The sequence below is a fragment of the Pipra filicauda genome, unplaced genomic scaffold (assembly GCF_003945595.2).
Source record: "Pipra filicauda isolate LSUMZ 115617 unplaced genomic scaffold, ASM394559v2 scaffold178_size1475342_pilon, whole genome shotgun sequence".
NCBI lineage: Eukaryota > Metazoa > Chordata > Aves > Passeriformes > Pipridae > Pipra > Pipra filicauda.
The window spans coordinates 350,584-368,227 of NW_024104285.1; the positions used below are offsets into that span (position 1 = coordinate 350,584).

The 17,644-nt window shown below is 36.0% G+C and overlaps 1 long non-coding RNA gene across 1 annotated transcript in view; it reads right to left on the reverse strand.

The window, feature by feature from the left end:
• Positions 1–396: 396 nt before the first annotated feature.
• Positions 397–17,644, reverse strand: part of LOC113994804 — a 42,418-nt gene continuing 25,170 nt past the window's right edge. The window contains exons 9-12 of the long non-coding RNA XR_005562992.1: positions 8,298–8,910; positions 5,706–5,885; positions 3,912–4,018; positions 397–547 (exon numbers count right to left, since the gene is read on the reverse strand). This is a non-coding gene — a long non-coding RNA (uncharacterized LOC113994804). The remainder of the gene's footprint in view (positions 548–3,911; positions 4,019–5,705; positions 5,886–8,297; positions 8,911–17,644) is intronic.

Here is a 17,644-nt window from a genome sequence, read left to right on the forward strand (position 1 = left end):
GCTGTACAGATTAGGTAAGGATCATATTGATTCTCTACTTATCCAGCACTGTAAAATTTTAAGTGTTTTTCTGAAATGTTCTAAGTGAGTCATTGTTGAAGGTTATTTTTCCACTTGATTTATCTCACCATAGATTATTCCACTCTTAGGAACTGGAGTGGCACAGTCTCAGCAGCATCCATCGTTCCACAACCCAGCCTGTTACACTTCATGAGTACCACGTTCACTCTGAACTGCCCAAGAGGTCACTTGAGGTGAGAGACTAAAAACCTTACCTTGTTGTGTTTGTGAAACTGAATATGCAGAAATGAAGAAATCAGCAGGAAGTCAAGGTGTGTTCATTAATATCTGTGACAACACACAAGCTGGGTGCCCCTAAGCACTCCAGTTGTTCCAGGGTAGGGGAGGACCCAGGAGCAGCACTATGAGCACCACCTGCATCTCAGGGGAGCACGTGCAAATCAGTAGTGACACCTTGTGTGCAAGTAAGACATCAATCTGCATGATTGAGGAATTCAGGTTGAAGAAAGTCCTTCTTTCTGGTGTGCTGAAACAAAACAAATTAACAGTTTTCAGCACAGAGGAACCCACAAGGCTCATTTACTAAAAAGGGATGTGCACCACAACAGGTAAAACCCAACCACCCTATGGAGCTGTACAAAAGGCCTGTTTTGGTTTTCCCATGGTGCCCTTGCAGAAGGAATTGTGGTATATTTAAAGACACACTGCAGCAATAATGACCATGATTTGTAGCTCACTTCTCTCACTGGCTTTCTCTGACAGCAGGCAAACTCCTCATCTTCAGCACTCTTGGTTTCTCAATGTAAACCTGAGAAACATCTCCCAAGTCATCTCAGTAAATGTTCTGAATAATACCAGACAATTTTCCATCAAACAATTATTTGGGGACACACATTTCATCAATTCTAATATTATTTACCTACCTTATAGGCATGCTGCATGTACCACTCAGTTAATGTTTCAGTGATACCCTCAAAACACAAAAGCCTAGAATGATGACCAGCTAAAGTTAATAAATGATGCTATTGTTTCTTGGATTAATAGTGTCTTCATAAAGGATGCCCTCTGAAAAGTTCAAACTGCTTTTGTGCTGTATGTCAAACAGCAACAAAACCCATTATAATTAGACATTTTCCTGGATTTCAATGCTCCTTATAAACAGTGCTGAGTAGCACCTAAATTAATTTTCTTTCTTGTTTAAAAGCACTGAGAAGAATACTCAAGAGAGAAAGAAAGTGAGGGAGAAAGAGAACTGCTTGTCACATCATTTCTCAGAGCTCTGTAGTTCTGTTCTGAAAACTCCCTTCAATGGTTCAGGAGCTGTGAAGACACAGGCTGTGATCATGCAGGCTGCGAGGGGAGTGGGGGCTGAGTTAAGGAGGGAGGTGTTGCTTTTGCTACATATTTTATTTTAACATAATACACAGTTGCCAATATGAAAAAAATATGCATATACTTCTTCTGTGTCAGAATATGCCATGAAATATCAGCATGCCTCGCTACATAAAGTTGTAAGTGATGCACCACCCACAGCTTTTTTTTTGTTGTGGTTAACTTTTGTTTATGATTTAAACCAATAATCACACTAAACACTTGGAAATAAATTAAGCCTTTTCAGACTGATTAAATTGGCTGAATGCTTTAAACATGCGACTTTGGCAGATCTAATCATCCCAGGATAGTCAGGGAGTTAATCATGCAAATGTCTTCAGATATTTCAATTTGCAAGGCTGTGTTTTGTAGCCTGCAATCTTCCAAAGCATCTGTATTCTGTGCTGTGAACTGCAATTGTTCAGTGCAATTGACCAAGCAGCACAAAAACTTAATAACAAGCAAAATGCTAAGACAAAAAAGTAATACATTTTAAAAAGTTTTAATAAGAAGAATATTAAATTTGTCAGGCACTTTATACCACTACAGGAGGTACAGACCCAGTGGCTCCAGCTGGGAGGGAGTAAGGAATTTAGAAGAGCTCCATTGCTTATGCAAACCTTCAAGCTTACACATGTGCTTTGTGGAATTAGATTTTTTTACAAATGAGGAGATTGGTGGTGTTCCTAAATGGCCCTTGTTTGTTCACTCTGTTTTGGAGACTGGCACTTCCACCAGTTTTGAGACTCATTTAACTCCTCATAGGAATCATTTCTTTCCATCTTCTTTTTAGTGTGATTGAAAATTTTAAGATGAGTGACAGGAATCATGGATTCCACCTTTCAGTGAAAACCAGAAAGATTTGACCAGAATCTGAACCTTTCCTACCATATCCTCTTTCCCATCTCTGAACTGACTGAAAAAGGTTGCATCTAGAGCATATATTTTGATATTACAGCTAAACCTCTTTAAAACTCTCATGTATTAGACCATTTGCAAAAGGACAGAGTATGGTAGAAGAAACACCATAGTTTCAAAAATTAATTAACCATTTAGATTTTTTATAAATTATCTGTTCTCTACTGAAGCAGATATTTTCATTTCCATTAAAATATGTTACTCTTATTAATAAGATTTAATATATATGTCTAACTTTATGGACCACCTACTGTCTGAGTTTATTCCTTAATTAACCCACCCACACACTGTGAAAACAATTAAGGGTAATGAAAGACAGTAACTCAGTCCAGAAAATAAACTTTTGCAATAGTCTCCAAAAACCTTCGGAAAATGTTCCCTGAGTTTTAAATTCTGCCCTGTAATCAGTTGGCAAAAAGAGTTTTAGTTCAGCTTTTCAGAATGCAGCCAAGCAACCAGACCTAAAGCCAGGAAATTAGTGAAGAAGCTTAAAATCTGTCTTATGGACAAGACAAGGAAGGATCAAAAGGTAGCAGAAAGTTTGTCAACTCCTGCTTGCCACCAAAAGATGTCAGTGATATCTTGTCATTGTATAAATGGGTAACACTGATTTTGCTTGTCTAAGTAAGAACGGGAGTTATGAAGAGCATTCTACAAAATAGCAAAACATAACTGGCTTATAAGACTTTTAAGGGTTGAAAACATAAATTCCCAAAACAATAAGCAATAGAATTGATTGGATTTATAACTGAGATACTACCCAGTACTTATTTGTAAAATTTAAACTATTTAGCTTGCTGTAACTGGGAAGAAGTACAAGACAAATCTAGGTCTTGTAAATGAGAGTCCCAGAGCCAGTTTGTTTCTTCCCCTGCTTTCTCCCTACACTCAGGAAGAGCCTTCTTCAATGACATTAAGGTTATGATGGAAAAATGATTCCAATAGAAGTCTATAGAGATTTTGTTAATATGCCTTTATGATGTGATATTATGACGGCAATTCAATTTCATTGCAGGCCTAATGAGACCCTGTTACAATGTCAAAATGAAAGGAAACTATATTAATCAAGTTATAGTACCCTGAGAGAAAGAAAAACCTAAAGAAATTAACCCCATTAAAAACTGTTTTAAAACAACATTAAGATTTAGTGAATTCAGAATTGCTTTGCTTTTGTTGGTTTAGTGCTTCAGGTAGAAGCTAAATTTTGCACTGATTTACAACTCATTAAGTGTATTGACATCAGGGGAATCAGGGGAAGTTTTAAGGAAACACAAACAGAACAAAATTCACACCAAGTATTGTGATTATGCAAGGCATTGGGCACAGTCTGCTTAGTCTTACAGCTAAAATATTTTTTCCTCTTCAGTGGAACCAGAATTTCTTCACTTCTCGCTTAAAAAAGGCGACAAGCTGACCAGTCTAAGAGTTTAAGTTCTTGTATCTCAGCTCTTTGATACCATATTTGAATTTGTACTAAACTAAACTGTAGAATTAAATCCCTAAAATTGCAAAAGAGAAACAAATTGGAGTGAAAAATTCCTCCTGAACTTATTAGAAGCAAATATTCAACTGCCAACAATAAAGTAAGAGTGGACACATACCCTGAAGACAAGAGGGGTCTTGGGTACATGTCAGGTTGTTAAAATTGAGTGTAACGGGACAAGCCACAACTGGAAAACAGCCTTTGTATCAACACCTTTGGGATGACCTGCAAGGGAAGTTAAGTCACAGTTATGAAAACTCATAAGTCTATTTTAAAATATTAAAATGCTTATATTAAAAAAAAAGTTTTAAAAGTCAAAAACCTCAGAATTTTTTTTTTTTTTAAATTTAACTTTTTGGCAACAGAGACCTTCTTCTGTGCATTCATTGAATTTTATGTCAATGATTTTTGTCCTTCCCAAGCTAATGTTTCTTACTGAGTGCAGAAGTCAGGGCTGCAATATTAATGTGAATTTGATAAAGGCTAGCACATGTATTCAATTTTAAATGCGCCACTGTCATTTTCCAAACCATGTGTAATATAAATATAAAGTGCTGTATATATTCAGTATATATATAATATATGTGCAATATAAAGTTTTGGTCTCTTTAAAAACTGCCACCCACCTGAACAGTGGTGCAGCAGACAGGGCAACACTCTTTTTATACAATAGGTACATTCCAATTTTCAGCAAATACTTACAAGAATAGATTCAGCAAGACATTAACACCAAACAGTTTGGACATGCACCAAAATATTTCAAAAAGTAAAAGACCCTTCTTTATCTTTCAGCAAACTCAGACATTTACATGGCACTATGAAGATTTGCAAACTCACAAGAAATCCATTGATTTTTGCTTCTATTACTGTTGAACATACAGAGATGGCACTTTGTCATCAGAGTATTAGGAAAGGAAAGTATGAACCACTCCTAAACTCAAAATCCAGTTTCTATTTCTGCTTGTCCTTGGTGGACATGCATAAACACACACATCACACGTACACAGGGTTCTTTGTGCAGACTTGATATTTACTCACATATCTCATTTACAGAGACAACTCATTTACATAGGATGGAAATTTACTGTACTTTTTGTCCATACAGTAAGTTTCTGTTGCTATTACTATCCGTAGTAGAAATAACCTTCAGTTACACCAGCATAATATAAATTGCATGTTATTGTTAAATTTTCCCAAACCTATTTTTGTTGGTGTTATCTGGAGTCTCACAATGCCTTAAGAATGGATTCACTGGAACCTTATCTACCTTGCAAACCAACATTCACTGTAGTATTAAGTTCTACTGCAAAAATATCAGGACCACTTCTGTAAACACTGCGATGACAGTAGTAATGAGAAATGCAACAATGAAATTGTAAATAAGATTATAAAGTAAAAGAAAAACCCTGATATTACTTTCAGGCCTTAGAAAACTTGACCTTTAATCAGCAAGGTGGTTTGCACAAATACACCCAGCTCAGGCTGAACGTTCAGGGGAGAATGTACAAACCAACAAAACAGCAAAAGAATCTACTGGGGGAAACATTTAGCAGGATTGTTCTGCTGACCAAACTCTTCATCACTCCCTATTCATTATGTAGGAGAAAATATTTTTCCAAGGGTGTGCACTTTATTTTATCCATGAATTCCTCTGTGCTGAACTTCTCAAGAGTGTAAAAGGCAATCCATTAGAGAAAACTTTGTTCTTGTGACCTTGTCCATGATTACTTTAACTACATAACGACCGACTGGAACATTATAGAGGTATGAAGATATTTACATATCCATAGGAGAGTTAACTTACTTACATAAACATACTTTTATTTTATTGCAGTCTAAATATTCACCATAAGGATTGCATCAATGTAACTGTTTAAACAGTAAAAATCATTACTCTGATCAAAACACTTACCAGGAAACTTATTCACACTCAAGGTCCGCTATAAACCACATTTCTTGCTGGCATCTTCCTTTAAATATTTGATGGGTTTGCTTTGTGGTCAGCACATTCAAATGCTTATAATCTGTCTGTAGGATAATGTATATAAATTACTAAAACTCTTTTCCTGTGTTGGTGTAATCTGCTTTGCAGCTGTAAAACAAAACCATAAAGTTTTAAAACTTGGTATGGCCATACAGGTCTAAGTCACAGAAGTGAAAGGCATCTTCACCTAATACAGATTTCCTTGCTTTTCTCTCTGTATTTAAGTCCAGGAATTCAATTTAATTTTTATTATTCCTATTCCTCCTCTGCCTAGTCCTTTATTTAAAGAATTCCTCCATTTTCTAATGAAGCTCATTCATTTTCCACAGAGCATATTCATTTCCTCAGCTACATCTTCAAATGCTGCACCTCCACCTTTCTGTCTGGAAAACTTTCAAAGCACCAACTTCCTAACTGGGTGTTTACATTTTGATTCCAGAACCTCTTCTACTTTTCCTTGTGCCACTGGCACAACAAATATAAACACAGGTTGCTCACTTGCATATCTGTTCCAACAAGAATAGCCCAGAAATGTCTGCATGAGCTTCAGCAAGACATTTCTTTGATAACTAACCTGCCAAATAATTTCACTGCTTAACAGTGCGAATGCTGAGCTGTTTTTATTATTAGAGTAATTTTAATGATTGGCATGCATTGTGTGTTTATATGTTTGTCAAATATTGGGAAATCAATTAGAACAATATAATGCCACTGGGAAAAACATAATTTGCAAAATAATTATAAGCAATTGGCACCAGATGTTCTATTTCTTCAAAATTTGCATTTTCAGTTTTATAATATTTATACTTTTCTTTTGGCAAAATGCTTAAGTAATCATACCTCAAAAGGCTGGATTTTTTCCTTTTTCTGAGTTTGGTTTTGTGACAACGGAATTCAAAGGCAAAGCTCAGGTCATATGCCCTGAGTGGTTACACTTAGTGGTTTCATCCCCTACCCCAGAAATACAATATCTTTTTTTTTTATTATACTTAGTCTTATCTAATAATCTTCTAAAGCAGAGATGAACAGCATATTTTAACAATACTGTTCTGCTAAATCTGAAGCCAAATGGAAACAAGGAATTGATAAGAAGCTTCTCCTTCATATGAGAAAACCTGACTATTGCTGTCATGGATGTTGGCTTTTTCTTGTTCATCCAGTTTCACCTAAAGAACTAAAGTTATTTCATCTAAAGAACTAAAGATTTTAAACTAAAATGGAAAATTTTGATAGTCCTAAACCAAAAGTCATCTAAGCAAAGGTTTATTTTGACTTGTTTGCAGATGTGCATGAGGGAGCTTGTTTCAACAGCTTTCTTTAGAAAAGAAGAGGTTTCTGAGGTCACAAAATATTGAGAGAACATTAGAATCCCGCAGTATGAGCTCTTTAATAAGAGAGTTTAATACTGTTTAATTCTTTGTGTGAGAAAGATGGATCATTTACAGAAATAGGAATAGTATTTTGTTTAAATTCAAGTGTTTAGATTCATGTTTATTCAGAAAGCCTTAGTAGACTGCGTAGTCCAATTTCTTCAGGGGTTTGTGTTTTTTTCCAAGATTACATTCGCTCTATTTTATTATTTATTTTAGGCATTGAGTGAGCAATAAACTTAGCTGCAGGCAAAGAAACACAACACAGCATGAGTTGGCAAGGCCTTGACAAACACCATATCCACGGTTCTGCCACCACAGTTAAAAAAAACTGGTCAATAAAAATGCTCTGCCATGAAATCTCAGAGGTCAGACATAATCTTTGTTCATCTCCAGACTTTTATCTCCCTCTAGAAAATAAAATTTCTTAGCATTTTACTTGTTCTTTAACAAGATTCCCTAAACGTTCTTGGTTTACTGTCTCAGGTAATATTACATTATTTAGACTGAGTCAATGCAGTAGTTTCTGAGATTGGAGCCTTGTACAAATTTTATTGACACCATCAAGTCACTGGGCTGATGGCACCTTCAGACATCAGTTGTTAATGACTCTGAATTCCTTGACAACAAGTGAATAGGAAAATAAAGCTACACTTGGATAATCAGAAGAGAGTGTAGAATACTTGAAACACACAGAGTTTATTACTTTGTCTACTGGCTTTGTAATGTTGGGTCGTAAAAAAAGCGAAAATATTTAAAACAGATTTAAAGCTTTTATTCACTCTGAATCCATTCCTCTGCTTAAACAGCAAAAGACTTTCATAAAAAGAGATTATTTTTTTATCAAGATTATCACTAATGCAATGCATCTTTAATTTTGAGGGCGGAAGAAAAAACAAGCACCATTATTTATCATATTCAAAATATTAATTAATATTTTACTTGATTGAAGTAATAAAGAAATAGTGGTACTACTTTCACTTTTTGCTAACATCAAGCTTACAAGTTTACCAAAAAAGTTTTATAAACTCCCTGGTAAGGTTTTATTGTACATGTTGTTGTCACATCAGAGCAGGTGTGAGAACAATGAAAACGAAGCATATGATAGAAAAAAAATACAAAAATAAAATGGGTTAAGTGCTTACCACACCTGTTCAAGATGGGTCTTCTCCTTTGGGATGTCAATGAAATGACTTTTCAATGGCTTTCTGGTTCCAATACATCTTTTACAGTTCACTTAGAAGAACTGAAAGAATTTTTTCTTTCATCAGTTCTGTGGTCTGCCTTTGCATCCTTTCCATGTTCTGTGTGATCCTGGCTGAGCTAAAAGCTCTCTTCTTGTTATATTTTCTTTGCAGACACTATTCCTGTCCCTCCCTTTTCTCCCACTAGTATTCCTTATTGAAAACATCATTTCTCTCTCCCACCCCTGGGTTCCTCAGATCCACTGTGCTGCAGCCAGAATAATGCAAACAGCAAAACTTTCTCTGTGCTGCTGAGATTTATTGATTCTTTTTTTGAAGTCTAGGTGTCTATTAGCACATTGACACCTACCAACCACTAATAAGCAACACTGTGACATTCAAAAGCTAGTTTTCGTCAAAATATTATTTAATGCAAGAAAGTCTCCAAGAGAGAGATTTGGAAGTCAGAAATCAGTGTCCTCTTGATGGCAGGATTCAGCAGAGACTCCATTAGAGGTTGTCTTGTGATAGTGTCTTCCATTTCACAAGAAAGAAGGGAGAGGAATCCAGAAAGCTGTCCTATGGTGAAGGGAAATAAAGAGTCACAACAGGACACCACATTTTGAGGTGGTTTTTTTTTTGTTTTTCTTTTTTTACTAATGGCAACATGCCAAGGACTAGAATTAAATTCTTTCCCAGTTCACTCTTTCGTCACCTACCACCATATAAATCAAGTCTACATGAGATTAAGTAAGTACATTCAGCTTGGGCTCAGGTGTGAGTGCAGATGGGCTTTGAAACATTCCACAAATCCAACCACAGCTATATTGGCTTAAAGAATGACTGGGGAGAGGAATTGCTGAAAGACTACATTTACTGATCATCTTCAGTTCCTTTAGCACAGTCCGTATCATCTCCCTCCAATCTTCAGTTTGCATCAAACTAATCAAGATGCAATAGAAAGAAAAATAAGCATTTGAGACCTTCCTTTGAAACCTGCAGGCCCAGCTGAGACACAGAAATGTCTACACTCACTAAGCAAACTATTATTCATAACATCTGCCTATCCAGTGCAATGTGAGTTCCTGTCACTCATCATTGACATGTCTAGGATTGATTTCCTAACACTACATTATTATCTTTCATGAGAATATGCTAATTCCTTCTGTATCACTATGTATGCTGATATACAGTATCCTTTGACATTCACAACATGTTCTAGTGTGATAGATTAATTCAAGATAAAAAAAAAAAAAGAATGTGCAAAGGCACTGGTAAAGGCACCATATATCTGGCAAAAACTGATTAAAAGTAGGAATTATTCTCCCAATAAAATTATTTTCCCAATATGACAACAGAATTTTTACCATTGGTGCCAAGATTCCACCTGATAACCAAATTTGGGGTTATTAATTAATAGTAAGGTACAATATTAGCTGTGTTATTCTGTAAAATATTCAAGTAAAATTTTTAAAGGTTTTCTATTTCCCTTTAGTTTCTAAAGAATTTGTTGACTTATTAGCAAAATAAGTTCTCTCCAATTCAGTTATTAAGTGTGTATTACCAGATCACACAGATATTTCTGCCACTATTTTCAAGTAGTGAGTGACCATAATCTTATGTACTTGACACATATAATTCTAACATATTATTTCATGCTAAGAATGACTAGATGGGACTCTCACAGTCTCATCTTAGTATATTTTCTACAATAACTTACCTCTTTTTAATATTTTACTTCTCTGCCCTTCACTGATGTCCTCAATGATTTCCTCCACCAAGTGTTTTACCGCTTCACCCTGCTCTAATTAATTCTCAACTTTAAATTCTCCACTGACCCCCATTTAACTCTCAGTAGATACAAAAGCTTTGAAAGAAAAATCCTCAGTGAGCAAGTGCTGGCCAGGCAGCTTTTCTTCAAGCTTTTGCAGCTTTAAATCTGATCACGGGAAATACTGAACCAAATCCTGCCCTGAACAGCACAACACCCTGTTGTATTGCAATGGCAATGCCATTTCCCAAGTGCTGTTGGACTCCAACAAAATCACAAAATTAGAGTCTGAGTGAGGAGATGCACCTGCAGGTTCACTTTCAGTAAGACTTTGCAAGTAGCTCATCATCTGATGCACTGGGAGCACCAAGAGACTCCTGCAAATTCAGTTCTTTTTTCCCCTCACTTGCCAAAAGAATCCTCCTCCTCCAGCATATGTGTAAGCAGAGAACACAGAATGAAAAGTATTTCATTCCAAAACTTCACTGAATGGATTTCTAGTTTTATTTAGTCATCTTTAAGAAAAAGAAACATAAAATCCCTCAGTTTAAGAGGAAGTTGAGAACAGCTGAGATGATCCAGCATGGTAAAAATTATACCATAGACAAGAAAAAGACATCATTCTTTTTCACATTAAGATTTAGCTGAAAAAAACCCAACTTTAACTTCAACATTATAAAGTAATTTTTACTTACTATTTTTTTAACCATTGTATTCAGTGCAAACAGATGAACTGTAAAAAGCTTGAATAGGGAGAACCAGTGCATTTATTTGCATTAATCTCTCAGCAGAGCCAGCTCCAACCTGCTGGACTGCTCACAGCTATGGTCTTCTGTGTGCTGAATTTCAGCCTAAAATACACTTGAACACCAAATGCAAGAGTGTAAGTGAACAGAAGCAAATTCACAGACCACAGGTAATATCAGCAACTTTAGAACTCTTTTGGAGCTAAATCAAAATCCCAGTAAAACTCAAGGATAGAAGTTTTTGGCTTCAGTTCTGTGTACCTTCAACGACCCTCAGTTCCATGTACACTGAGCTGGGACTCAATACAATAACAGCAAGCCATTAATGATTGAAAATATTTGTACTGTATAAAGGATCCAATCTACATGATTTTCACCACATTTTGCTTTCACTGAGTGTACAGCACTTGATATCCTTATTACAGTTGCAATATTATTACAATGATTTCTTTTTATTATGACTTAACCATCCTTTATAAATTTTAACACAAACATGTGCTTAGGTTTTTCTTTAATGTTAATTTACCATATGCCCACAAGAGACCGCTTTTCAGAATATCTTTCCTATCTTTTCTACTACATTATAAATTACACACATTTACGATAATTCTGCTTGATTTACAATCTCTCTCATTCCTGAATTTAATCTGTTGTACAAAAACAGGCAATTGAAATTGGATATACCTTTTGAATGGTATTTTAATGACCTTGAAATCAGTCAAAAGAAAAACCAAACAAACCAACACCAAACCAAACAAAATGAACCAGCTATTAAGTCTATATAACTTAACCTATATCCGAAGCAAGAGTTCAGCCCATGCCTAAGGGAAAGACAGAAATGTTTTGCTCCCAATTTGGTTCTGGGCACTGTCATATCTCGTATAATATCCGACTCTTTCAGAAATGACATTTTCATGTCATAAAATCTAATTGATAGGCACTTTCAAGTGCTATTTTTAGAGATAACATCCAAGATTAATGAATGCAATACACTAAGAAGTTTATATGAAGTTAAATCAAGCTGTCTTGTCTCTGTTGAAGTCATTCTTTTCTTGACAATAATACACAATAAGAGCAACATTCCTCAAATGAGAGTTTATAACCCTGATCTTTGCCTGAACTGTGTTTCACTTGAAACAATATTTACCATTTTTTAAACCCAAAGGTTTCTCCTGTGACAGGTAATGTGTGTTTTGTCTGGTTATCCTGAACCACCCAATCTGTGGATTATGCACCATTGCGCTGTTGATACAACAACATCAGATCAGTCACATTTGCTGTGACTTTAGAGTCAGTCTTTCCATCCTTTTGGAGGAGAACACCAGGATGAATAAAGAAAAAAAATATTCCAGGCTCATTTCAGTCTTTCACCTCTCACAGGTTTATTTTCACATTTTCTGTGAGATTTCACCTTTTCTCACATTTCACTGGGAACTCTTCTTACGCAATTTTTTTTTTTACTTTTTATCCTCAAATGACTTAAAAACCCCTGAATACAAGTAGTCTTTTACTACAAGCCCCATCTCTGAAATAAAAATCCAAAAGCGAAACAGCTCTGCCTCATTTACCCCCACATGGTTCAGGTAATTCATGGGCTTCCTTCCTCATGAAAACTAAGCTCAAGGGTCTCTCGTGCTTTTTTTTTTACCCCTTTATCTTACAAGTCTTGCTGATTGCATGTGTAAGGAATGTTAGTGGTTTTGTTCACCATCCTGTAAAGTTTCCTTACCCAGATTGTAAAATATTTAGCAAACACTTTTAAGATTTAGATGTGTCAGATTTTAAGGAAAAGCATCTGTGATATTTTGAAAAATTAAATGAATAACCAACAATAGAATTCCCATGAAGTGTGTTCTACTCCACTATGGCTTAACAAGCTATCCCTCTTATTGCCTTAAACTTCCATGAAAGAATTACACATATAAGCAGATAAACTTTTCAACTAACTTAATTTGACTGAATTTAAGCACACTGACTTATTGTTTAGTAAAGAATCAACATAATTATCCTATGGAGTCGGGAAATAATGAACAAACTGATCCTTGTGGAATTTTAGTTGCCCTAAATATTTCTAAGACATTTCAAGTCCGTTAATATTCATAACAGCTTTGAAAGTGACCCTTGCATTCTGAAAGCACTGATCATCTCAGGAAGGTAAACAAAATGCAGGCTTTTTTTTCTTTTTTGGGTCTAATATTGGGAATCTTCTCATCCATGATCATCACACAAAATAGGCATCCTAATTGTTTCCATTAACTGATTCAGTGAGAAAAAAAGCAGACATTTATTTGCTCAATAGGCATGACAATTTTAAGGGTTAAAACATCTTTTTGGACGAGCCACAAATCATATTCTTTCACTTCCTTCATTGCCAAGTTTATTTTTTATAAAATATATAGATATGGGTATATCTACATCATCTTTTCTCCATTTCAGCTACCCAAAAATAATTGTTGAAACAAAAAGCAGGCTTTCACTTCACTTGAAAATGCACACAGAACTAGAAGGGGCATCCCAAAGGCTCAGCTGGAGTTCTGAAAAGCAATTTCCATATGGAAATTCAAGATAATGATGGTAGTGAAGTTCAAAATCCAAGTCTGTATTCTCACAGACTTTGTCAGAAACAGGACTGGAGGAGAAAAGGACTATTGAAATGTGACACACAAAACTGTTCTTACAAGTACTAATCACACATCCATAACAGGATACATGACAAATGATTCAGTAGAATGTCAGGAAAAATATACATCACAGTGAACTTTTTATTGACCTAAAATATGGTATTTTCCAACAGAAAATAGTATGAACAGTAATTTTAAGTCAAATTGACTTAGAAACTTCAAAACCAAGTATTTAAGGATCATATTAAATAGCCTCATGAGCTCTCATACACCTTCATCCCTTTTCTACTCAGCAAATACACTAAGAGAAAATGCTCATAAAAACAAACAAAAAAATGAAACAAACAAAAACTCAACCCCCCCAACAATCAAACAAAAAACCCCAACAACCAAAAAAAACCCTACCCACCACATTAAATCTGTGGATTATACTGGTTAAAAAAAAGACATAAGGATAAAAGTGACAAAAGTAGCCCGAGGTCTGGCAGCTGACAACAACAACCTGTAGAGGAGTCAGTTGGGAAGCTCTCCAAAATCGTTCTGGGACAGTACACTGATTTAAAAATGGCAACTCACCCTAATTTTATCCAGTATTTGGAAATATTTATTGCACAAAAAACCCCCAAAAAAAACCAAAACAAAAAAAAAACCAAAACAAAACCTCCAACATTTTGCTCAAATTAACATAAAGCATTTAGAACAGTGAAGATACTGTTCATGCATGTGATCTTGCTATCAGATATACAATTTTTCTCATGAAATGGGCTTTACCTTCCTAATGACTCATCAGGTGCTCTGCAGTTCTCGCTTATCTGAAATTCCACCCTTGGGACTGGCTGTGAAAACATCTAATAGATTCTAATAAAGTCAACCTTTTTGTGCTACTGCTCTTGCTTTCAAAAGGTCAGTGCCTTTGCAGCAGGCTTGTTATGTCATTAATTTGTTAGCATTGCTATTCATAAATAACCCAACCTCTCTCACACAGCTGCATCGACCCCCACAAACAAAACAATAAACAGATGGCAGTGCAGTGGCTAAAGGTGCTGCTTCAGCTGTTGGATGTGCAGCTCTCTCCATTCCACATCCCCAGCTTCAGATGTACCGTAAAATTAAAAGGGGTTATTTCTGATTTGAAAAATATCATGACTGTAACTTCCTACAGTCTAGAAAGTTGAAGTGCAGTGCACACCTACTCCCTGCACAATTCCTTTGGTTGATAACCCCTGAAGAGGCAAGAAGAGGTAGTTTGCACTGACATTCTGCAAGATTTATCTTATCTCTTTTTAATACCATGTTACTATCCTTGTAAGAGAAAAGCCCCCAAGCACTGAGAGAAAATATGGAGAATACAACTCCTATGCACTACTTGGCACAACAGCCAAAATAAAGGAAAACAAACCCTTATAGCTTTTATTTCATCTCTTAAAATAACATATAAGGATGTTACCTTCTCTTCCTTGCTAATTCTCATGTCCATGGCAAAGCAATCAATTCAAATATGATTCAGATAAATAGACTAGAGAAGCTGTACTCTGTCTCTCTTTTCCCCTTCCCTTCCCAGACCTTCCCAAACCTTCCCTTCCACCCTGTAAGCAGAATAACTAACCATGTGTTAACCACCTTCCATTACATTCCAAGCTGTTATAAATGTGATAAATGATTATGAACTCTAGAAAGACAGAGCTGAGCACAGCTGACATGGAACACGAACTGGTAGCCCTTCTGTATGTAAAAGAATCCAGAGGGAACTTAGTGCCTTAGGAATAAAGTTCTGAAACAAGTGGGAGTTCTCTTAGGGTTCTCTAAGGAGCTCACCTTACATCTTTACAACACACACTTCTAAGTGAATGGCCATAAAACTCAAGATGCACTCAAGATCCAAAGTCTTCAGAGCCTTGCTATCTTGTCCTCTGTATTCTTGTCCTTATTATTTTTACTATTGGTTTTCTGAAAGAAGTAAAGATGCAAGTAGGGGTGGGAGGAGTCATTGCAATAAGAGCACATTAGTTCGGATTACAAAGCTCACCCATGATGATGTAAGAGAAAACTCCATTCCAGCCAGATTTCTTTGTGCTAACACAAAGCCCCTCAGATGAAGAGACTTAAACATACACAATTAAGGAAGAATACAATGCTATTATCCTAATTTAAAGTGAGGATTTCAATAAAAAGGGAAAACAAAGGGGATAAAAACAGCTCTCCATCTTTATTTTCACCTACTCTATGGTAAAAAGGGTGAGAGTTTCTTTTATTGCAGCTAGACGACTTTGATAAAAGTGTTGAATTTTCTCATTCTCCTCCTCTAAGTGAAATGTCCATTCTACTGCTGCAAATAACTCATTTTTCTCAGGTCTCCCCTTTTAAAAATTCTTCTGCACTATGAGTTCCTAACAGCTACAGACACAAATGAACATACAGAACTTGGATATCAATAACCAAATCTTCACTGTGTTCTATGTCAACCTACTATTGACAGCTTTTAGTTATGCATTACTTTACATAAAGGGAATCTACAAAAAGGAGAACAGAGATAAGAAACACAAACCAGAAATGCAGCATTGGAGAATGTGAATTACTGATCTTTGTTCTCCTAGGAGCCACTTCATTGGCTTACTATTTTGTATTCAACAGCTTAGCCATTAACCCCCTGAAAATACTGTGTAATAAGGAATTAGCTTTGTGTTTGCCACCAATTACTGCAAGCTGGGAGCAGAAGCCTGTCAGCAAAATCTGTGGGTTTTTTTGAAAGGACAAAGCAAAATTCCAGTGATCTTCTGCCTCCCTGAGATTAGCTGAATGAATTCAGGTATTTAAGACCTTTTACCAAGGATGCCTTAAAAAAAAAAAAAAAAAACACAAACAACAAAAAACACAAAACCCAAGAAAAATCCCAACAACTTGGCTTATGCAGGATGTACAGCATTTTGTCTGCACAACTGAAGTCAGGTTTACCTCAGGTTTCTGGGGGGACATTTTGGGGATACCTACTGGTGCCTGCACCATGCAAACACATCAATATTGGGCAAGCTTGCCACAAGCAGACAATTAAAAACATAGCAAACTTGCAGGATCAGCTTACTGTCATCTTCCCATTTTAGAGGGATCTGGGTTTATGCCTGGTCAGCGCTTTGCTAATTAACTGTATTCTGACTATTCTGCAGAAATGATATTTTAGCTTGTAACGTATCAGATGAATATTATATCAAATAAACTTACACTGCAAAATTGTGAAGTCACTGTCAGTCTGCTGTGTCTTACCCTGAGAAAGCTTAGAAGGGGCCCAAGTTTTGATTATATCAATATTATGCACTTTCCAACTATGAAACATTTGTACTTGTACTGGAGTTCAGTGTTTCAGTATTTGAAGACACAGTGTCTCAGAAAAAGAGTATTAAAATACAGGTGCCTATTAAGATACCTTTAATAAATATCTAAGGACTAAGATGTGTTAATTCAACTCTCTCCAGATTGCTCTAAAAAACCTTCCTTTACTTGAAAAGGAAGTTGCCTTGTGCTTGTAACTCCATGGAATTCCACATTCAATGGACCGGGGCTTGAAGCAGCTCCTTCAGGACAGTTCTTACTAAAACCTGATAGTTTTTGCTTCTTCCTCTAGTTTATTGACTCAGAACAGAGGTAGTAGATGAGGTATGGCTATTTTTCTCCTTTTTCCTATACAGTTTCTTGACATACTGTAGTCTGATTGTAAAATAATTCTTTGCCAAGCTGAGAGTGCTTCTGGACTTGTCTATTAGGGTTTTGTGCTAAACACTTAGAATATAAAATATGAAAAGAAAATTTTCCTTGTTTTAAAAACAGCCAAAACAATATTTGTGGTAAGGTTGTGCATTCACTGAAAGCAAAAACAAAACCCTGATACAACACAGGGAATGGAAGCTGGAAGGTAAATTGTGCTTGCTGTGTTTTTCTGAATTGAATCCTGCCTGTATGATCAGCAGCATTCAGACTCCCAGCAGGGTAGTTTCCAAAAGAGAGAGAAAACTAGGCAGGTGGCTTTAAAGAAAGCACAGAGAAATGTACTGAAAAAAAAATCTGGTTGAGAAGTGAAATTGGTTAAATTGCCTACAGCGTGTTTGGGGAGGAAAAGGGTCTACACTGAGTTCCCTGCTTCGAAGGGTGGAGAGAAAGCATTGCAGAGCATGAAAAGGAAAAAC